Genomic DNA, 15140 nt, shown 5'->3' with positions numbered 1-15140 from the left:
CCACTTCTTCCACCTTGCTTTCCGCTATTCTTCTCCAAATCCTTAGGTAATTTTGACCCCCAAGAATTCTTTCCCAGCTGAGTCAAAACCTTTCATCCCTCTCTGCCTGAAGCATCTTTCTCTTGCCTCCTTAATATGGAAAATGTATAGCCACCCTTCCAGCTTCTACTCAAATATAACTTCTTTTTTAAGACTCTCTCTGATGCCCTTTGCCTGTAATAGTTTTTTACTGTTGTTATAGTCAGTATTTCTTATGCCTAAGGTCACAGTAGGTCATCATAGTCTTTGAATTTCTAGTTCTCAGCATATAGTCTTTGCTCACTAATATTTACTTTTTTAAACGCTGAAATTTAACTTTATTGTTTTTGCTTATGCTCTGATTCCAAACAAAACTTCTCATAAGCTTCTTCTATTTCTGGGTCCATCTCATCATCAATATTATCCAAGTATGGATCACCAGCCCCTGATAAATCTGTTCCATTTTCTTCATAATCTGGAAAAAAGTCCTCTCTTTCAAGTAACTCTTGATACTTCTCTTGGTAATCTGGATCAGCTGCAGTAAAAGGAACACCATCAGATGTATAAAATGTTGGTTCATTCATAAAGTAGTTAGGATCATTTTCAGGTGTTGCTTCTCTGTATGTTGAAGTTGCATAAACTCTACCCCAGATACTAGACTGGAGTTCTACAAGTTTCAGAAGCATCTGTTTTACATCTCTGCTGCAGTTTGCATCTAGGACAACATTTTTGATTCTCTGAATAATGTCCTCCATGTCAGTCTTTCCTTTTTCCTTCTATGCATCTTCCAAAACTGACCCTGTCAACTTCAGTAATTTTACTGCACAAATTAAGTTGTCATCCATCGGATTAGAAAAGAGGACATTCAGCAATTCTCGGAGACCAACCTGAAGAATAGCTGCTCTTGTAAACTGTCCATTTGTTCCCTTGATCTCCAGGTTAAGATAAAGTTCTCCCAGAAAGAGTACAAATGCATGAAATTGTTTTCGAGTAACTTCATCCCCTTTTGCAGCTTGATCTTTAACTTCATATTCAGTCCGACATCTTTGAAGTAGTAATTGCCGGAAGTTGCCACTCTGTGGGCGAATTGTCAGATGATGGGACAGGTAATTACACAGGCGAGCTCCCGTATAAGAGAAATTTGGGATAGATGTAGCCTGTTGATAGATGCATTCCACCAGTTTTTGCAAAGCATCAACTGTTGTAACCCAACCATTCAGGGTCTCTGCAAATTGTTCGATTTCAGTTTCAAAAGTGCCAGGCTGCTCTGTAAGATGATTCAAAAAATCCTGAACATATTCTGATAGAGTAGGATAATCCTCACAACCATCCTCGTACGATTCTGTATAATTCGAAGAATAACTTGATGGGTAAAATTCAGGGGCATTCACGGACAGTTTAGACATTAATACAGGAGCTACAACCACCTGGGGTTTAGCCATTGCTGACTCTGAGTTCTGCTGTGGGATTTTATCCTGTGAACTAAGTGGAGCTCTCAGGGGCCTTGTTTGCTCCCAGGCGAGCCCAACCTTCTCGATGGTTCTCTGAAGAGAAGTCTGCTCCCTAATATTTAGGAAAGGATTCACATGAACCAAGTGTATGGTGCCCCATGATCATATTAATGTACACAGCTATGATTTAATAAAAAAATAAAAATAAATAAAAATAAAAAAAAGGAAAGGAAGGAAAGAAGTTCATTCATTTATAACTTAGAGTGTACAGAAAGCACATGTTACATATTTTATGCCCTTTACATGGATAAGTATTCCATATTTCTTTTTTTCTGTGTAGAATGCTAAATAATTTAATTTTTTATTTTTTTAATTTTTTTTAAATTTTATTTTATTATTAAATCATAGCTGTGTACATTAATGTGATCATGGGGCACCATACACAGGTTTTATAGACCAAAATTTGACATATTTTCATCACACTGGTTAACATAGCCTTCCTGGCATTTTCTTAGTTATTGTGCTAAGACATTTACATTCCACATTTACTAAGTTTCATATGTAAGTATTCCATATTTCTAAGTTTGTAAATGAGTTCAAGATTTTTGGGAAAATGAATATTGTGGAAATATAATCTCTCCGGGCAGCAAATGGAGTTTTCAATAAACTGGGCAACTATCTCCTGTTTATTGAATTGGATGTTTTATTAGAAAATGTGATTCACAAAAAAAAAAAAAAAGAAAGAAAGAAAGAAAAGAAAATGTGATTCACTCCACAAACCTAAGACCTTCAACCAACTCCAGGCCTAAGAGGGAGAAGAGCCACTGGCAAGATACCACCATTCCCAATGTGCCAAGATGCCGTCGTGCACTTGGGTCAGGGGGAGGCTGCCTGGCAGATAATCACAGCAATAAAAGTGTGATCCCAAACCTTCCAGCCAGGACCTCTGGATGGAAGATGGTAAAGTAGCAAAAATAATCTGCTAGGGACAGGATGCAAGTTTTTAAGGAAGTTGAGGCACACATGGCTTTTTCCCTCAATATGCCAACTTGTTTATTCACAATGAAAAAACTAAGAGGTTGTTTAGATAGGAGTTGAGGTTCATTCTTTTGCTAGAGAATGAGAATTTTTTTTTTAATTTCAGATTAATATTAGGGTACAAAGGTTTAGGTTACATTGTTTTCGTTTCTAAGATAAAGTTCAAGTTGTAGTTGAGCCCTTCACAGGGTGGGGATGACGGGGGGGGGGTGCTATCTACCCTTGCATTTGCCCATCAGGTGAGAACTAGCCAATCAATCTCTCTCCTCCACTTTCCCTCCTCAGCTCCCCTTCACTAGAATATACTTGTGTTTTTCTTTCATGGGGGCACATAGTTATTTAGATATTGGTTTCATATTAGTAGTGAGTACATCGGATACTTGTTTTCCCATTCTTGTGATAATTTACTGAGAAGAATGTGTTTCAACTCCATCCAGGTGAGATGACAATGTCAATGCCCGTGCACGAAGTGTTAATCTTCATGCATTCTGAACACATACACACATCACTTCACGTGTGCAAAGGCTGAGAGCAAAGCATCAGAACACACATGGGAATCGTACAGGATGAACTACTGAGGCAAACCATCAGGGCAAGATGTATCACTCATGGGTCATTCAAAACACCAGCCTTGTTGCCATGGTGCTAAAGCATGCACCTTGCCCCAGATGGCCAGGGGATCGCCACGTAAACCTTGCTTCCCCATCCAGTTTCCCCATGGAACTAGATCTTAACATCTCCACATACCAGAATTCAGAATATCATATAAGACAATTGAAAAAATCACAAGCTTTATCTCTACACCTGCTCGGTTCTGTCCCATGACTTATAATACCGGACCAACATCCTCAATCTCTGTGCCTCCGTTTCCTCACACAGCCATGTATCACTTAACAACATATCTCAGGATATATATATATAAATTAGATATATATATATAACAATATATCTCAGGATATATCCTGAGAAAGACATTGGCAGGTACTTTGTTTTTTTTTTTTTTTTTTTGCAGTTTTTGGCTGGGGCTGGGTTTGAACCTGCCACCTCTGGCATATGGGGCCAGCGCCCTACTCCTTTGAGCCACAGACACCGCCCTTGTTAGGCACTTTTGCTGTTATGCAAATATCATAGAGCACATAAGCACAAACCTACATGGTTTATCCTATTGTTCTAGGGTACAAGCCTGTACTGAGTACTCAGGCAAATGTAACACAGCAGTATTTGTGTATAAAAACATAGAAAAGGTAAAGTAAAAATACAGCATTATGTTGTGGAACCACCATGGTATAGGGGGTCATTGCTGACAAAACAGCATTATGTGGTGCATGACTGTATAAGAAACGGGAAATACACCACATGGGGTTGTCATTTTATCCACTGAGTTGACAAATGAAAGTAGCAAGCTGACAGCTAACACACAGTAGGTGTGTGATAAATTCCAGTGATCCCACTCCCTTCCAATATCAGGCTCATTTGTTTAATGTTTTGCTAGCATTTTTACGAGGCAGCTATACTCTCTGCTGAAATGAACGGAAAGCCGTGGTATTTGGCTGAGCTGATGACATTCAAAAGCTCCCACACATCTTCCTCCTCACATACATAACTGTCACGGGCTGAGCAGGCCACGTTGCATGTCAGAAGGCAAAAAGAATTTGATTTTTATCGTCCTTAAGTGAGATAAAATGTGAAGAGTGAACAAGTTAAATAAGGCCATTTCCCTCATAGGCCCCACTTATTTAGATCTCATTTTGAATGCATGAAAACTAATCGCTGCTGTGTCAAGATTTTTATTTTCCCACGTACTTAATGTGAAATTCAGCAGTAAATGGATGGTGTTGGTGTTTGGAAGTACGTGTGGTCAATAGAGGCAATAGACTATAAAGACAAAAAAAGAAAGAAAAAGTAAGTTCTTTTCAGAAAGAAGTAACTTAGTGATACTGTATTGGTTGCTATTGGTCAGCCCTGAATTGATTTTATTTTTTTTTTTTCTTACTATCTATCTCTTCTTTTGGTATTTATTTATAGTATTTAGTTTAACTAAATCATTATAATCTTTTTAACATACCTCTTTTAGTAATTTATCATTACTAGCAAATCAAATCATTAAGGTTATAGGTTTAGATACACAAACCCATGAGCTTGATTTACATGACACATAGAATATTACACCCAACAATTATAGTTATTCTTTTAAAATATTCCCAGAATATTCATACAAATTGCCCATGTTCTGGGTAACTAGTTCTTTATTTTTATATGAATATTTGGGTAACAATGAGTACTAGAAACTTACCAAAATTAAATTATATGCTCATCCATCTTCTATGTCTGGTGATACAAATGTCTCTCAAAGCAAAGAGGACTTGGAAGATAAGGATGTATGCCCTGGCCCTTTTAAAAGGGAGAACATGGCTCGGCGCCTATAGCTCAAGCGGCTAAGGTGCCAGCCACATACACCAGAGCTGGCGGGTTCGAATCCAGCCTGGGTCTGCCAAACAACAATGACAACTACAACAACAACAAAAAAAAAAAAATAGCCAGGCGTTGTGGCGGGAGCCTGTAGTCCCAGCTACTCAGGAGGCTGAGGCAAGAAAATCGCCTAAGCCCAAGATCAGGAGGTTGCTGTGAGCTGTGATGGCACAGCACTCTACCGAGGGTGACAAAGTAAGATTCTGTCTCAAAAAAAAAAAAAGGGAGAACATATTAAGAAAGGAAAAGAAAAATCTTCTCTTATAATGCAATTTAGACATATTTTATATTTCCTCTTCCTTATTAGACTCCAGTTCTCAGTAAGTGGCCAGAATATATAAAATTACAATAAAACCCATCATCAGTGTTTCCAGCACTGATGATGGGTTTTCTGTAGCCTGTCCTACAGAAGTTCCTAAGAAAGTTTCTGATATGAGAATGTTCTCATTTCCCAGGGGGACATTCTCATGTTAGAAACTTTCTCAGGAACTTCTGTAAGACAGGCTACCGAATAGTCCAGATTGAAGAAAGCATGATATGGCACATTCCTTCCCATCAGGTATCCACAAAGTTAACATCAGACACCCACAAAGAAAACCTCAAAAACTGTAACTGGGAGATGTGTGGGAAGGAAGTGAGGCTGGGCCTTGGGACAGTTGACTGAGTCCAGCAGTTTTCACTGACACTGCTGGAAAAGGAACAGAGACCTGGAACAGCCCCAGCAGTGAGCCACTGTGGGGATGGCGCTGTCTTCAATGAATGGTCCCACCTGAGACCCCTCCCAGAACCAGCTACATCATCTGTGAAGCCCAGAGCAAAATAGAAATGCAAGACTCCTTGTTAAAAAAAAAAAAAAATTAAAAACATGAAAAAGGGCTTTTCCTTCCTTCTCTCCTCTTGCTGCTTGCTATGTGGGTCTCTGCCCTCTCCCTGTGCACGTTGCTCTGTGCCTCAGAAAACTGAAGCAATCAAGGATTTTCTGCTCACAGCCAGGTGAATGAATGCCAAGTCTGTCAAGATCAAGAAAAATAAAGATAATGTGAAGTGTAAAGGTTGATATGATGGGTACCCTTAAACCTTGGTCATCACAAAAAGAAGGCAGAGAAACAGAAGCAGCCTCTGCCCCCTGGGTTGGCAGTGAGGGAACAGAAATGAACTAGACACGCTGATTTGAATTATATTAAACTTTTAAAAATTCAAAAATAAATAAATACATAAATAAATAAATTTTTTAAAAGAATGTTAAAGGGGTGACAGCAGAGCATTATACCAAGCATGGAGACCTTCTAAACAGGGAGCCCTGTGTGACCGCACAGGTCTCACACCCAGGGAATCTGCCTCGCCTCCTGTTCTCACCTATGCATTTTAGTGATGTTCGAAATCTCTCCCTCTCTGAAGGAGGGAAGTGGGTGGGGCCTTGGTGTGTGTCACACTTTATGGGGGCAAGACATGATTGCAAGAGGGACTTTACCTAACAATTGCAATCAGTGTAACCTGGCTTATTGTACCCTCAATGAATCCCCAACAATAAAAAAAAATCTCTCTCTCTCTTGGTCACCCAGCACCAATCAGGTCATCAACCTCATATTAATCTGGGCATGCTCATCCTATGGCCCACTCTACCCTTGAACTATACCCTCCGAAACACACGACCTATAGCCTGAGAGCTCCCCCACTGCCCCCCAAAGCTTCCTGTTCCTCTTGAACTTTAACCCAACTGTGCCCCAATAATGCTGCCTCCCTTACCAAGTAGATGCTGAATGGCCTTGCCTCTTTCCCTCACCTCTCCCAGGGAGATGGGAGCAGGAACCGTCATGCCCCACCACCCTCCACTTAGCGGTCATGCCCTGCCACCATGCACCTTTCTCCAGCTTATAGTCTGACCTCTCAGTCATACTCTGCACTCCCTCCAGACTGTCGGGATCACAGTCTATCTTTCCACCTCGACTCCTGCCATTCTCCTGGCAGTTACCTTTACCCAAGTGCGTAATTCTGCCCACTTCTGGCCTTGCCTGTCAGTCCCTTGACCCCTCCCACCAATTGTATTAAATTTCAAGCTTACCAACTCATAGGTGTGCCCTGAAAGGAACAGGACCCCCACAATCTCAACCACAGGTACTTCAATCTCTTGTGAGTCCTTCCTTCCAGTTTTCTTTAACTTCCCCAGTGAGGAAACTCCCTTATTTGTCCTCCTCAGGATCTCCGACACACTAGTCCCTCCTTATTACCCATTACTCCCCCTCTGCCTCCACTTCCTGCTTAGGCTGATTTGGGTCCCACAGTTCATCACTGTGATTTCTTCCTGGCAGAGTCCTGATCTCCTTTCCTTCTCTCCACTTTATATTCATGTAGGAAAACCATAACTAATATCAACTGGAGTCACAAAATTCAAAACGTATCCCTACATGAAAGGCCAAAAGAATAAAATGATTACGATATCTAACTATCTTGGTGACCTTCTTTTTTCTATTAATTTTAAAGCTAAATTGTGAGCGCTCTACAAGGCAAAACACACTACTTTCAAGAAACAAAAACCAGACCACATGTCACCTTCTTCCCTAAAATCCTAAAACAACTTTATTGTAAGTGACACTGGAAGAGTAAAGATTCTGACAAGCTTTCATTCATGTAGGAGGACCACAGAAAGGCTCACCGTTTCCACGTCTGCCCATCACATGGGTCATAATTCCTAAAACAGACACTCCATACTGACAAAAGATGAATAAAAACCAGAACATCAGAACTGGGGAAGTCACAGCCTGCAAGAGGAATGGAATCCGCAAAACAAGTTGTCTGCAAAATTATGGTTGATATGGTTATAAAACTTACTGTACATGTCAAAAATAAATTTTGTTTTGAGGATTAAATGTAAACTGCTTAGACTGGTATCTGGCATATAGTTGGCTGTTATCATTACAAAGATATAAATGTGCTAAATTATACCAGTTAGGTAAGTTTTGGAACACTATGTGGGTGATGGGCGTGCTTAGATTCCTGACTCAAAAATTACAAAAGCTACCCATGTAACAAAAACTCCTGTGCCCCCTTAATATTCTTGAAATAAAAATAAAATGAAAAAAAAATTTTTAGGGAAAGAAATGTGTTAGTAATCTGATTCTGAAGTCCCAAACTATATGAACAAATTCAAGGAAATCAGGTGGGGAAGGGATAGATAAAGTAGAAAACATCAAGAGAAAGAAAGTAAAATCACATTAAATTTTTTAGCCCATGCCAGATTAAGTCAGAAGATACCATTTTGTTCTTAAGTTCGGTAACAGAAGCAAGAGTATATGTGAGGAGAGTATATGGAGCCCTTCTAAACAGGGGCCCTGTGTGACTGCACAGGTCTCACACCCAGGGAATCTGCCTCGCCTCCTATTCTCAACTATGCATTTCAGTGATGTTCAAAATCTCTCCCTCTCTTGGTCACCCAGCACCAATCAGGTCATCAGCCTCATATTAATCTGGGCATGCTCATCCTATGGCCCACCCTACCCTTGAACTGTACCGTCCAAAACACACGACCTGTAGCCTGAGAGCTCCCCCACTGGCCCCCCAAACTTCCTGTTCCTCTTGAACTTTAACCCAACTGTGCCCCAGTGACACTACCTCCCTGAAGTCTTACCAAGTAGATCCTGAATGCCCTTGCCTCTTTCCCTCATCTCTCCCAGCAAGATGGGAGCAGGAACTGTTATGGTTACAAACCTTACTGTACATGTCAAAAACAAATTTCATTTAAGGCTGTGATCCTCATTGTGGGAGGGTATAGCCTATTTACCCAGCATAGCATCGATCTGTTTTGTTTGTTTTGTTTTCCTAAATATGTAGGGCCACTGTGGGGTGATGCAGTGTGGCAACTATTATCTGGTAGCCCAATTCTTCACTGAATAACAGGAGTTTGCCTTGGCAGCCCCAGAGAAGGCAGGGTCATAAGAAGAGTAGAGTACTTTAAAACTGGTAGCTAGCCCCGTGTGCCCCAGGCCCTCAATTCCATGGCTCAGCACAGCAAATGCTGTCAACTTCAACCCACACAGCCATGGGAGCAGGCCTGCCAAAGACCAGCAGAGGCCACAGCCTCATCACCAGCCCTAAAAGTGTCTACGAAATTCCCCCTTCCTGAGCCCAAGACCTTTGGTGGCAACCCCCTTCATCTTTGCCTCCATTGACCGCGCTTGCCTTCACCCCTATGGTGCAGGAAGAGGTCTTTGGACACAGTACCATCAGAACAATGCCACACAGAGCATCTTTAACACAGTGACAGTTGTTTGAAGTGAGAATGGCAATTGCCAGGAAGCCAAGCAGGAAAAAGGAAACAGGTTGAGAATCAGGAAGTCGAGACCAGAGAATAAAAGATGTCAAAACAACCGAAAGGAAGTGTGCGAGGATACCAATTATCTTACAGCTGATTTTTTTTAATTCCTATCATTTCACACCCCTTTAATATATAGACTATAAGATTCATCTTCTGAGGGTGCATTTAGCAATCCCCATGTACGTCAGGAAAATTTCCTAAAGGATGGTTGGTCTCATTTTTACTGAAGTGTGTGTTGGAGAAGTGTCTTGAGGTGGTTATTCTAATAAAACCTGCCTGGGGGGAAGTGAGATGGCTTTCTAAGTCACTGTCCTCTACACATAGCATTAGCAATACAGACTCTATTTTTTTCTGAATTCATAGTACTAATATTGCTAGGAGGCTGCTCAGGAAGGAACTGGAAGGAGCTGGGAGGTGCATCCCCTGGGCATGAATCTCCTTGATTACAACTGGCACAGCCATGGTAGCGGCTAGATGGAATCCGTAAACACCTGTCCACGCTCCATCTGAGCACAGGATAATTAATACCCTGCTCATAGCCCTCCACTTTCCATTTACTTTGCCAATGCTGCCGTTACATACCACTGACTCTCCCAAATTGGATATTAATGATTTACTCTGTGAAATCTAAGGGTGCTCACAAAGCATAATAGTGTGAGTGGCTTAAAAAAAGAGTCAAAAGAGAAAATGCTACCCATTCCCCATGTGGGTGTGTCCAGGCACATGATTTATGGAAGGGGGCTGCTTTTGGCTGCTGGCTGGGAAGGCAAAGGCGGGCAGAAGGAGAGGAGTTAGCCGCCCACCTGCTTCAAACATCTCAGTTGCCTGCTGACAGCGCTGGGATCTGATCACAGAGTGAGAGCTCTTCCCACGTAGCTGAACTAATAGAACTCATTTGTATTCTCTCACAAAAAACAAGAGGCCCTCCTGTCAGCAGCAGAAGAATGCACTGATGAGATGCCCAGGTTCTGCTCCAGCTCACCAGGTCCCACCTCCAGCCCTGAGAGAGCTTCACAAGACTAGGCTGATCCCTGACGCAGAAACCAGGTGGGGAGGTGAGGACTCACTCCCTCCTACCCTGTTTCCCCAAAAATAAGACATCCTCTGAAAATAAGACCTACTTACAGGAAAGATAAGATGTCCCCTGAAAATAAGACCTAGCGCATCTTTGGGAGCACACCTTAAAATAAGACACTGTCTTATTTTCGGGGAAACAGGGTAAGAGTTGTCTTTGACACATCCTACATGACACTTATTATTAATTTTTTCCATATCCTACCACCCCTCCCAAATAGAATCAATTTACTGGTCAACTTAGAGAGGTCACGATATTGTACAGTAGTGGGTTTCAAATGACATATTTTTCAAGTAAAGGCACACTGGTTTACAACAATAACACTTAGCATGCATACAGCAACATTATCCAGACATAATGCTGGACATTGCTTTATCCCAGACATTGTCTTGTTTTATCCTCATCTCCTTATCAAACCCTGTAGGTGGATGGTAGACTCTGCATATTTTATTGTGCCAACTTTGTTGCAACATGTACAATGCTGCTGTTTTGATGAAGAAATATTTTTAAGTATTTTAAAGACAAATCACTAATATTTTAGGGTTTTTTATTTTGGTAAAAACACTTAAGATCTACCCTCTTAATCCATTTTTAAGCACACAATGCAGTATTGGCAGCTATAGGCACAGTGTTTTACTACAGATCTCTAGAATTTGCTCATCTTGCATAACTGAAACTTTATACTCATTGAACAACTCCCCATTTTCCCCTCCCTAAGACCCTGGCAACCATCATTTTACTCTCCATTTCTCTGAGTTTGATTTTTTTTTTTTTTTAAACAGAGCCATGTTCTATCACCCCTGGCTAGAGTGCAGTGATATCATCATAGCTCACTATAACTTCAAACTCCTACCAGTGTGCCCAGGTAAATTTCCTATTTTTAGTAGAAATGGGGCTTTCTCTTGCTCAAGTTGGTCTTGAACTCTTGAGTTCAAGTAATCCTCCTGCCACTGCCTCCCGGAGTGCTAGGATTATAGGCATGAGCCAAAATTTCTGGTCTGATATATTTTTATAAATATTTCTTTTTTAAAAGGCAAGATCTCATTCTGTTACCTGGGTTGGAGTACAACAGCATGGTCACAACTCACTGCTATCTAGAATTCCTAGGCTCAAGTGATCCTCTTGCCTCAGCTCCCAAGCAGCTGAGATGACAGGCACACACCACCATTCCTGGCTAATTCTGAGTTTTTGTTAGGCTGTGCTGTAGCTATGTTGCCTAGGCTGGTCTTGAATTCCTGACCTCAAGGCATCCTCCCACCTTGCCCTCCCAGAGTGCTGGGATAACAAGCAAGAGCCACCAAGCCTAACCAAGCTTGGATATTTTAGACATCTCATGTAAGTGAAATCATGTAATCCTTGTCTTTCTGCATTTGGCTTATTTTACTCCACATAATTGCCTCCAAATTCATCTGTATTGTTGCAAATGGTAAAATCTCCTTCTTTTTTGAGGCTGAAGAGTATCCTCTTGTTGTATATACCAAATTTTCTTTATTCATTCATCTGTCAATGAACAGTCAATAGTTCTGCAATTAGCATGGAAGTTTGGATACCTCTTCAAGACACGGATTTCTTTTCCTTTGGATATGCAGTAAAACCTCTTTAAGAGGTTATAAAGAACTGGTCAACATGTGGAGGTCATCAACATAAGGAACGAGCCTTAGGATATGAATAAATACATGTGGTGAATGTCTGGTCTATGAAAATTAGGTCAATTTGAGGAGGTGGTTAATATAGGTAGGTGGTCAACTATGGAGGTTCTTCTGTATTCTCAGAAGTGGGACTGTGAGATAACATGGTACATCTATTTTTAATTTTTTGAGAAACCTCCATACTGTTCTCCATACTGACCCCACCAATTTACATTGCCCACAACAGTATTACAAGAGTTCTCTTTTCCTCACATCCTTGCCATCACTTTTCATTTCTTTGATAGTAGGGGCCTAATAGGCATAAGGTGACAGCTCACAATGGCTTTGATTTCCATTTCCCTGATGATTAGTCATATTGGGCATTTGCATGTCTCCTTTGGAGAAATATCTATTCAAGTTTTCTGCCCATTTTTTAATTGGTATTTGGGGGGTATTTTTGCTATTGAAATATAGGCATCCACTCCTTACATATTTTGGATATTAACCCCTCATCAGACACATGGTTTACAAATATTGTCTTCCATTCTGTGGGTCGCCTTTTCACTCTGTTGATGATTTCCTTTGCATTGATCTTGGCAACGATTTCTTGGGTATGACATCAAAATCACAAGCAACAGAAGCAAAGATAGACAGTGGACTACATCAAACTATAAGGCTTCTTCTGCACATAAAATTTTTTGTTTTGTTATAAAATTACATTTTTTAAAAAAAACAGAGATCTTCTACCTATTCCTGACCTATTGACCCTATAGTCAATAAGTCAAAGCTGCCATAACCCAGCCTCCCCTTGCCCCACACACAGGATGGGAACCTGAGACAGGGTGAGAGATGGGATGGAGAGTATCCATGAAATCTTTTGTACACATGTCAGGGTAACACCAAAGAGAAATATTGCATTTGACCACGTCAAAAGGGCTTTCTCAAAATGCCTACCCAAGTACACTTTGTGATATTTTATTCTAGCCATATAATAGACAGACAAAAGCTCAATAAGCAAACGGTTTGACCAAGTACATACAGCTGGCAATGCCAGTGCTGTGTTTGACTCAGCACTTTTGAGTTAATATCCCTGAGTTTTTGTAAGACAAAGAGAAATGGAGTTTGCTGTCCAGAGAAAATGCTTCTCAGCATTTAATGGGTGCAAAGGGAATAGCTTGTATGGACTTGCCATGTGCCAGGCTGTGTTCTCTTCAGATAATTATTTCATTGACACCACTCCAGACTTCAAAGCAGGCATCATTGCCACTTCTGACGTTCACATAGAGAATCTTGCTTAAGACCAAACAACTAAAAAATAGTTAGGTCAAACATTGGTCTATGTGATTGGTCTGACCCTCAAACTTGGGAAATTTTACTTCCAGATTAAAACCTCTCTCTGGTTTCCTTTCTATACTTTCACTAAAACACTCCCTTGATTGCATTGCCACTTCCCTGAGCAACTCGGGCAAAGTGGGATTTGGAAGGATGTGGCCACCAGTGTCAGGTGATCAGGTAATTACTAGGAGGGGAGAAATGGCTCTGCCTCCTGTGTGTCCTAGACGTACCACCAAGAAACAAGGAGCATAAGAAGGAGGAAGCAGAAGACAGAAACAGCAGAAAAAGCAGAAAAGCAAGTAGAAGAGGCAGAAAGATCAAATGACTCAGTGTAGTTGTGTTTATAAAAAGTATTTAAAGCTACCTCTTTCCAAAAAGATTGGGAAGGTTTACGTAAAGAAGGGACATGTGTACCATTATGGAAAGGGGATGAAAAATGAGTATTTTAGTTTGACCAAAGTTCCAGATCAGCCAGATACTTAGTCTCTCTAAGCTGTGGTTTTTGCACTTGCAAAACAAGGTAATCCTAATTCCTGCCTCATGGTGCTCTGGTGAGAATTCAATGAGAAAAAGTTTAAGATATACTTACCCAAGCAGCTGATTTGCAAAAAATTGTTCAGTAAATGTTAGCTACTTTTATGCATGTGTGTGTTTCAACAAAGCTTAATGCTATAGTATAAATATTTGACTCTCTACAAATCTCATGCTGAAATTTAACCCCCAGTGTGGCAGTGTTGGGAGGTGGGGCCTAGAGACAGGTGTTTGGACCATGGGGGTAGATCTTTCATGAATACATTAATGCCCTCCTTAGGTTGTGGGGGCTGTGAGTGGGTTTTCACTCTATTTGTTCCCTCAACAGCTGTTTTTTTTTTAAAAAAAAAAAGCCTATCTTTCCTGCCTCTCTCTCTTTTGCTTCCTCTCTTGCCATGTGATCTCTGCACAAACCTGCTGCACTCTGCAGGGAAAATGGGGACTGAAGACCCCGTTCTTGGCAAAGGAAAGCACCCCCAGAAAAAGAGAAAAATTTAAAAGTAAGCTAAGTGAGTTGGAACAAAGAAAAGCCAGCTAGGTTACATTTCAACCAGCCATTGCTAGCAAGTTTCCCATCTTTTCTGAAATTCTAGCCTGTTGGGGATACAGCTTACAAACACCCGTGCTGGTTCTGTGAGCACTCTGAGGAAAAATGGTCATAGAAGAGGCTATGAAAAGAACTAGAAAGATACTGGGTCATCTCCTGCCTAGTAAACAGGCAAAATGGATACCCATTGTGGAGATTTGCATTTGCCTGGGGCAGAAATCAAGAGATGTGGGCAGAAGAGCTTATATCCCTTACTGCAGAGGAAGATCCTCTGTGGTGGTGATGGGAGGAGAATTCCTCCCTCCCACTGATTCCTCAAAGAAGATTAATGCTGGTGGCATTTTATTCTACAGGGAATTGGTGAAATTTAACACCTCCCTAGAAATCTGTGTTTGTGATCTCAAGTGGGAGGCTCTCCCAATACAAGGCTCAGATTTCAGAGAAAGCCCTAAGCCTTAAGGCTGCCCTTAAGGTTAATAATAACAATAGGAGCTGATATACTCACTCAGAAACTGCTAGCATCTTTGTTTCCTTCCTCATCTTACCCTCTGGGCAAACAGATTTCAATAAAAGCAGAGTGGAGCAAACACTCAAGTTCATTGCTGGAAGCCCACAAATGGGCGATGGGCCCCTGAGCTCCCACTTTTAATTCTACTCTCTGTCTCACATCTCTTTCTTTACCAATGTCTCTAACACTATATTTCCTCAGTGGGTTGCAGCCAGTATGCACAGGTCT

General features: G+C 41.1%; 1 pseudogene across 1 annotated transcript; it reads right to left on the bottom strand.

Moving 5' to 3' along the window:
- Window positions 1-348: 348 nt before the first annotated feature.
- Window positions 349-1568, bottom strand: LOC128581552 (polyadenylate-binding protein-interacting protein 1-like; annotated as a pseudogene). Its single transcript, XR_008378868.1, has one exon. The product of XR_008378868.1 is annotated as a polyadenylate-binding protein-interacting protein 1-like (transcript).
- Window positions 1569-15140: the final 13572 nt, after the last annotated feature.

The sequence above is a fragment of the Nycticebus coucang genome, chromosome 3 (assembly GCF_027406575.1).
Source record: "Nycticebus coucang isolate mNycCou1 chromosome 3, mNycCou1.pri, whole genome shotgun sequence".
Taxonomy (NCBI): Eukaryota; Metazoa; Chordata; class Mammalia; order Primates; family Lorisidae; genus Nycticebus; species Nycticebus coucang.
The sequence above is the reverse complement of the archived record's forward strand: the minus strand, read 5'-3'. Positions and strand labels throughout refer to the sequence as shown.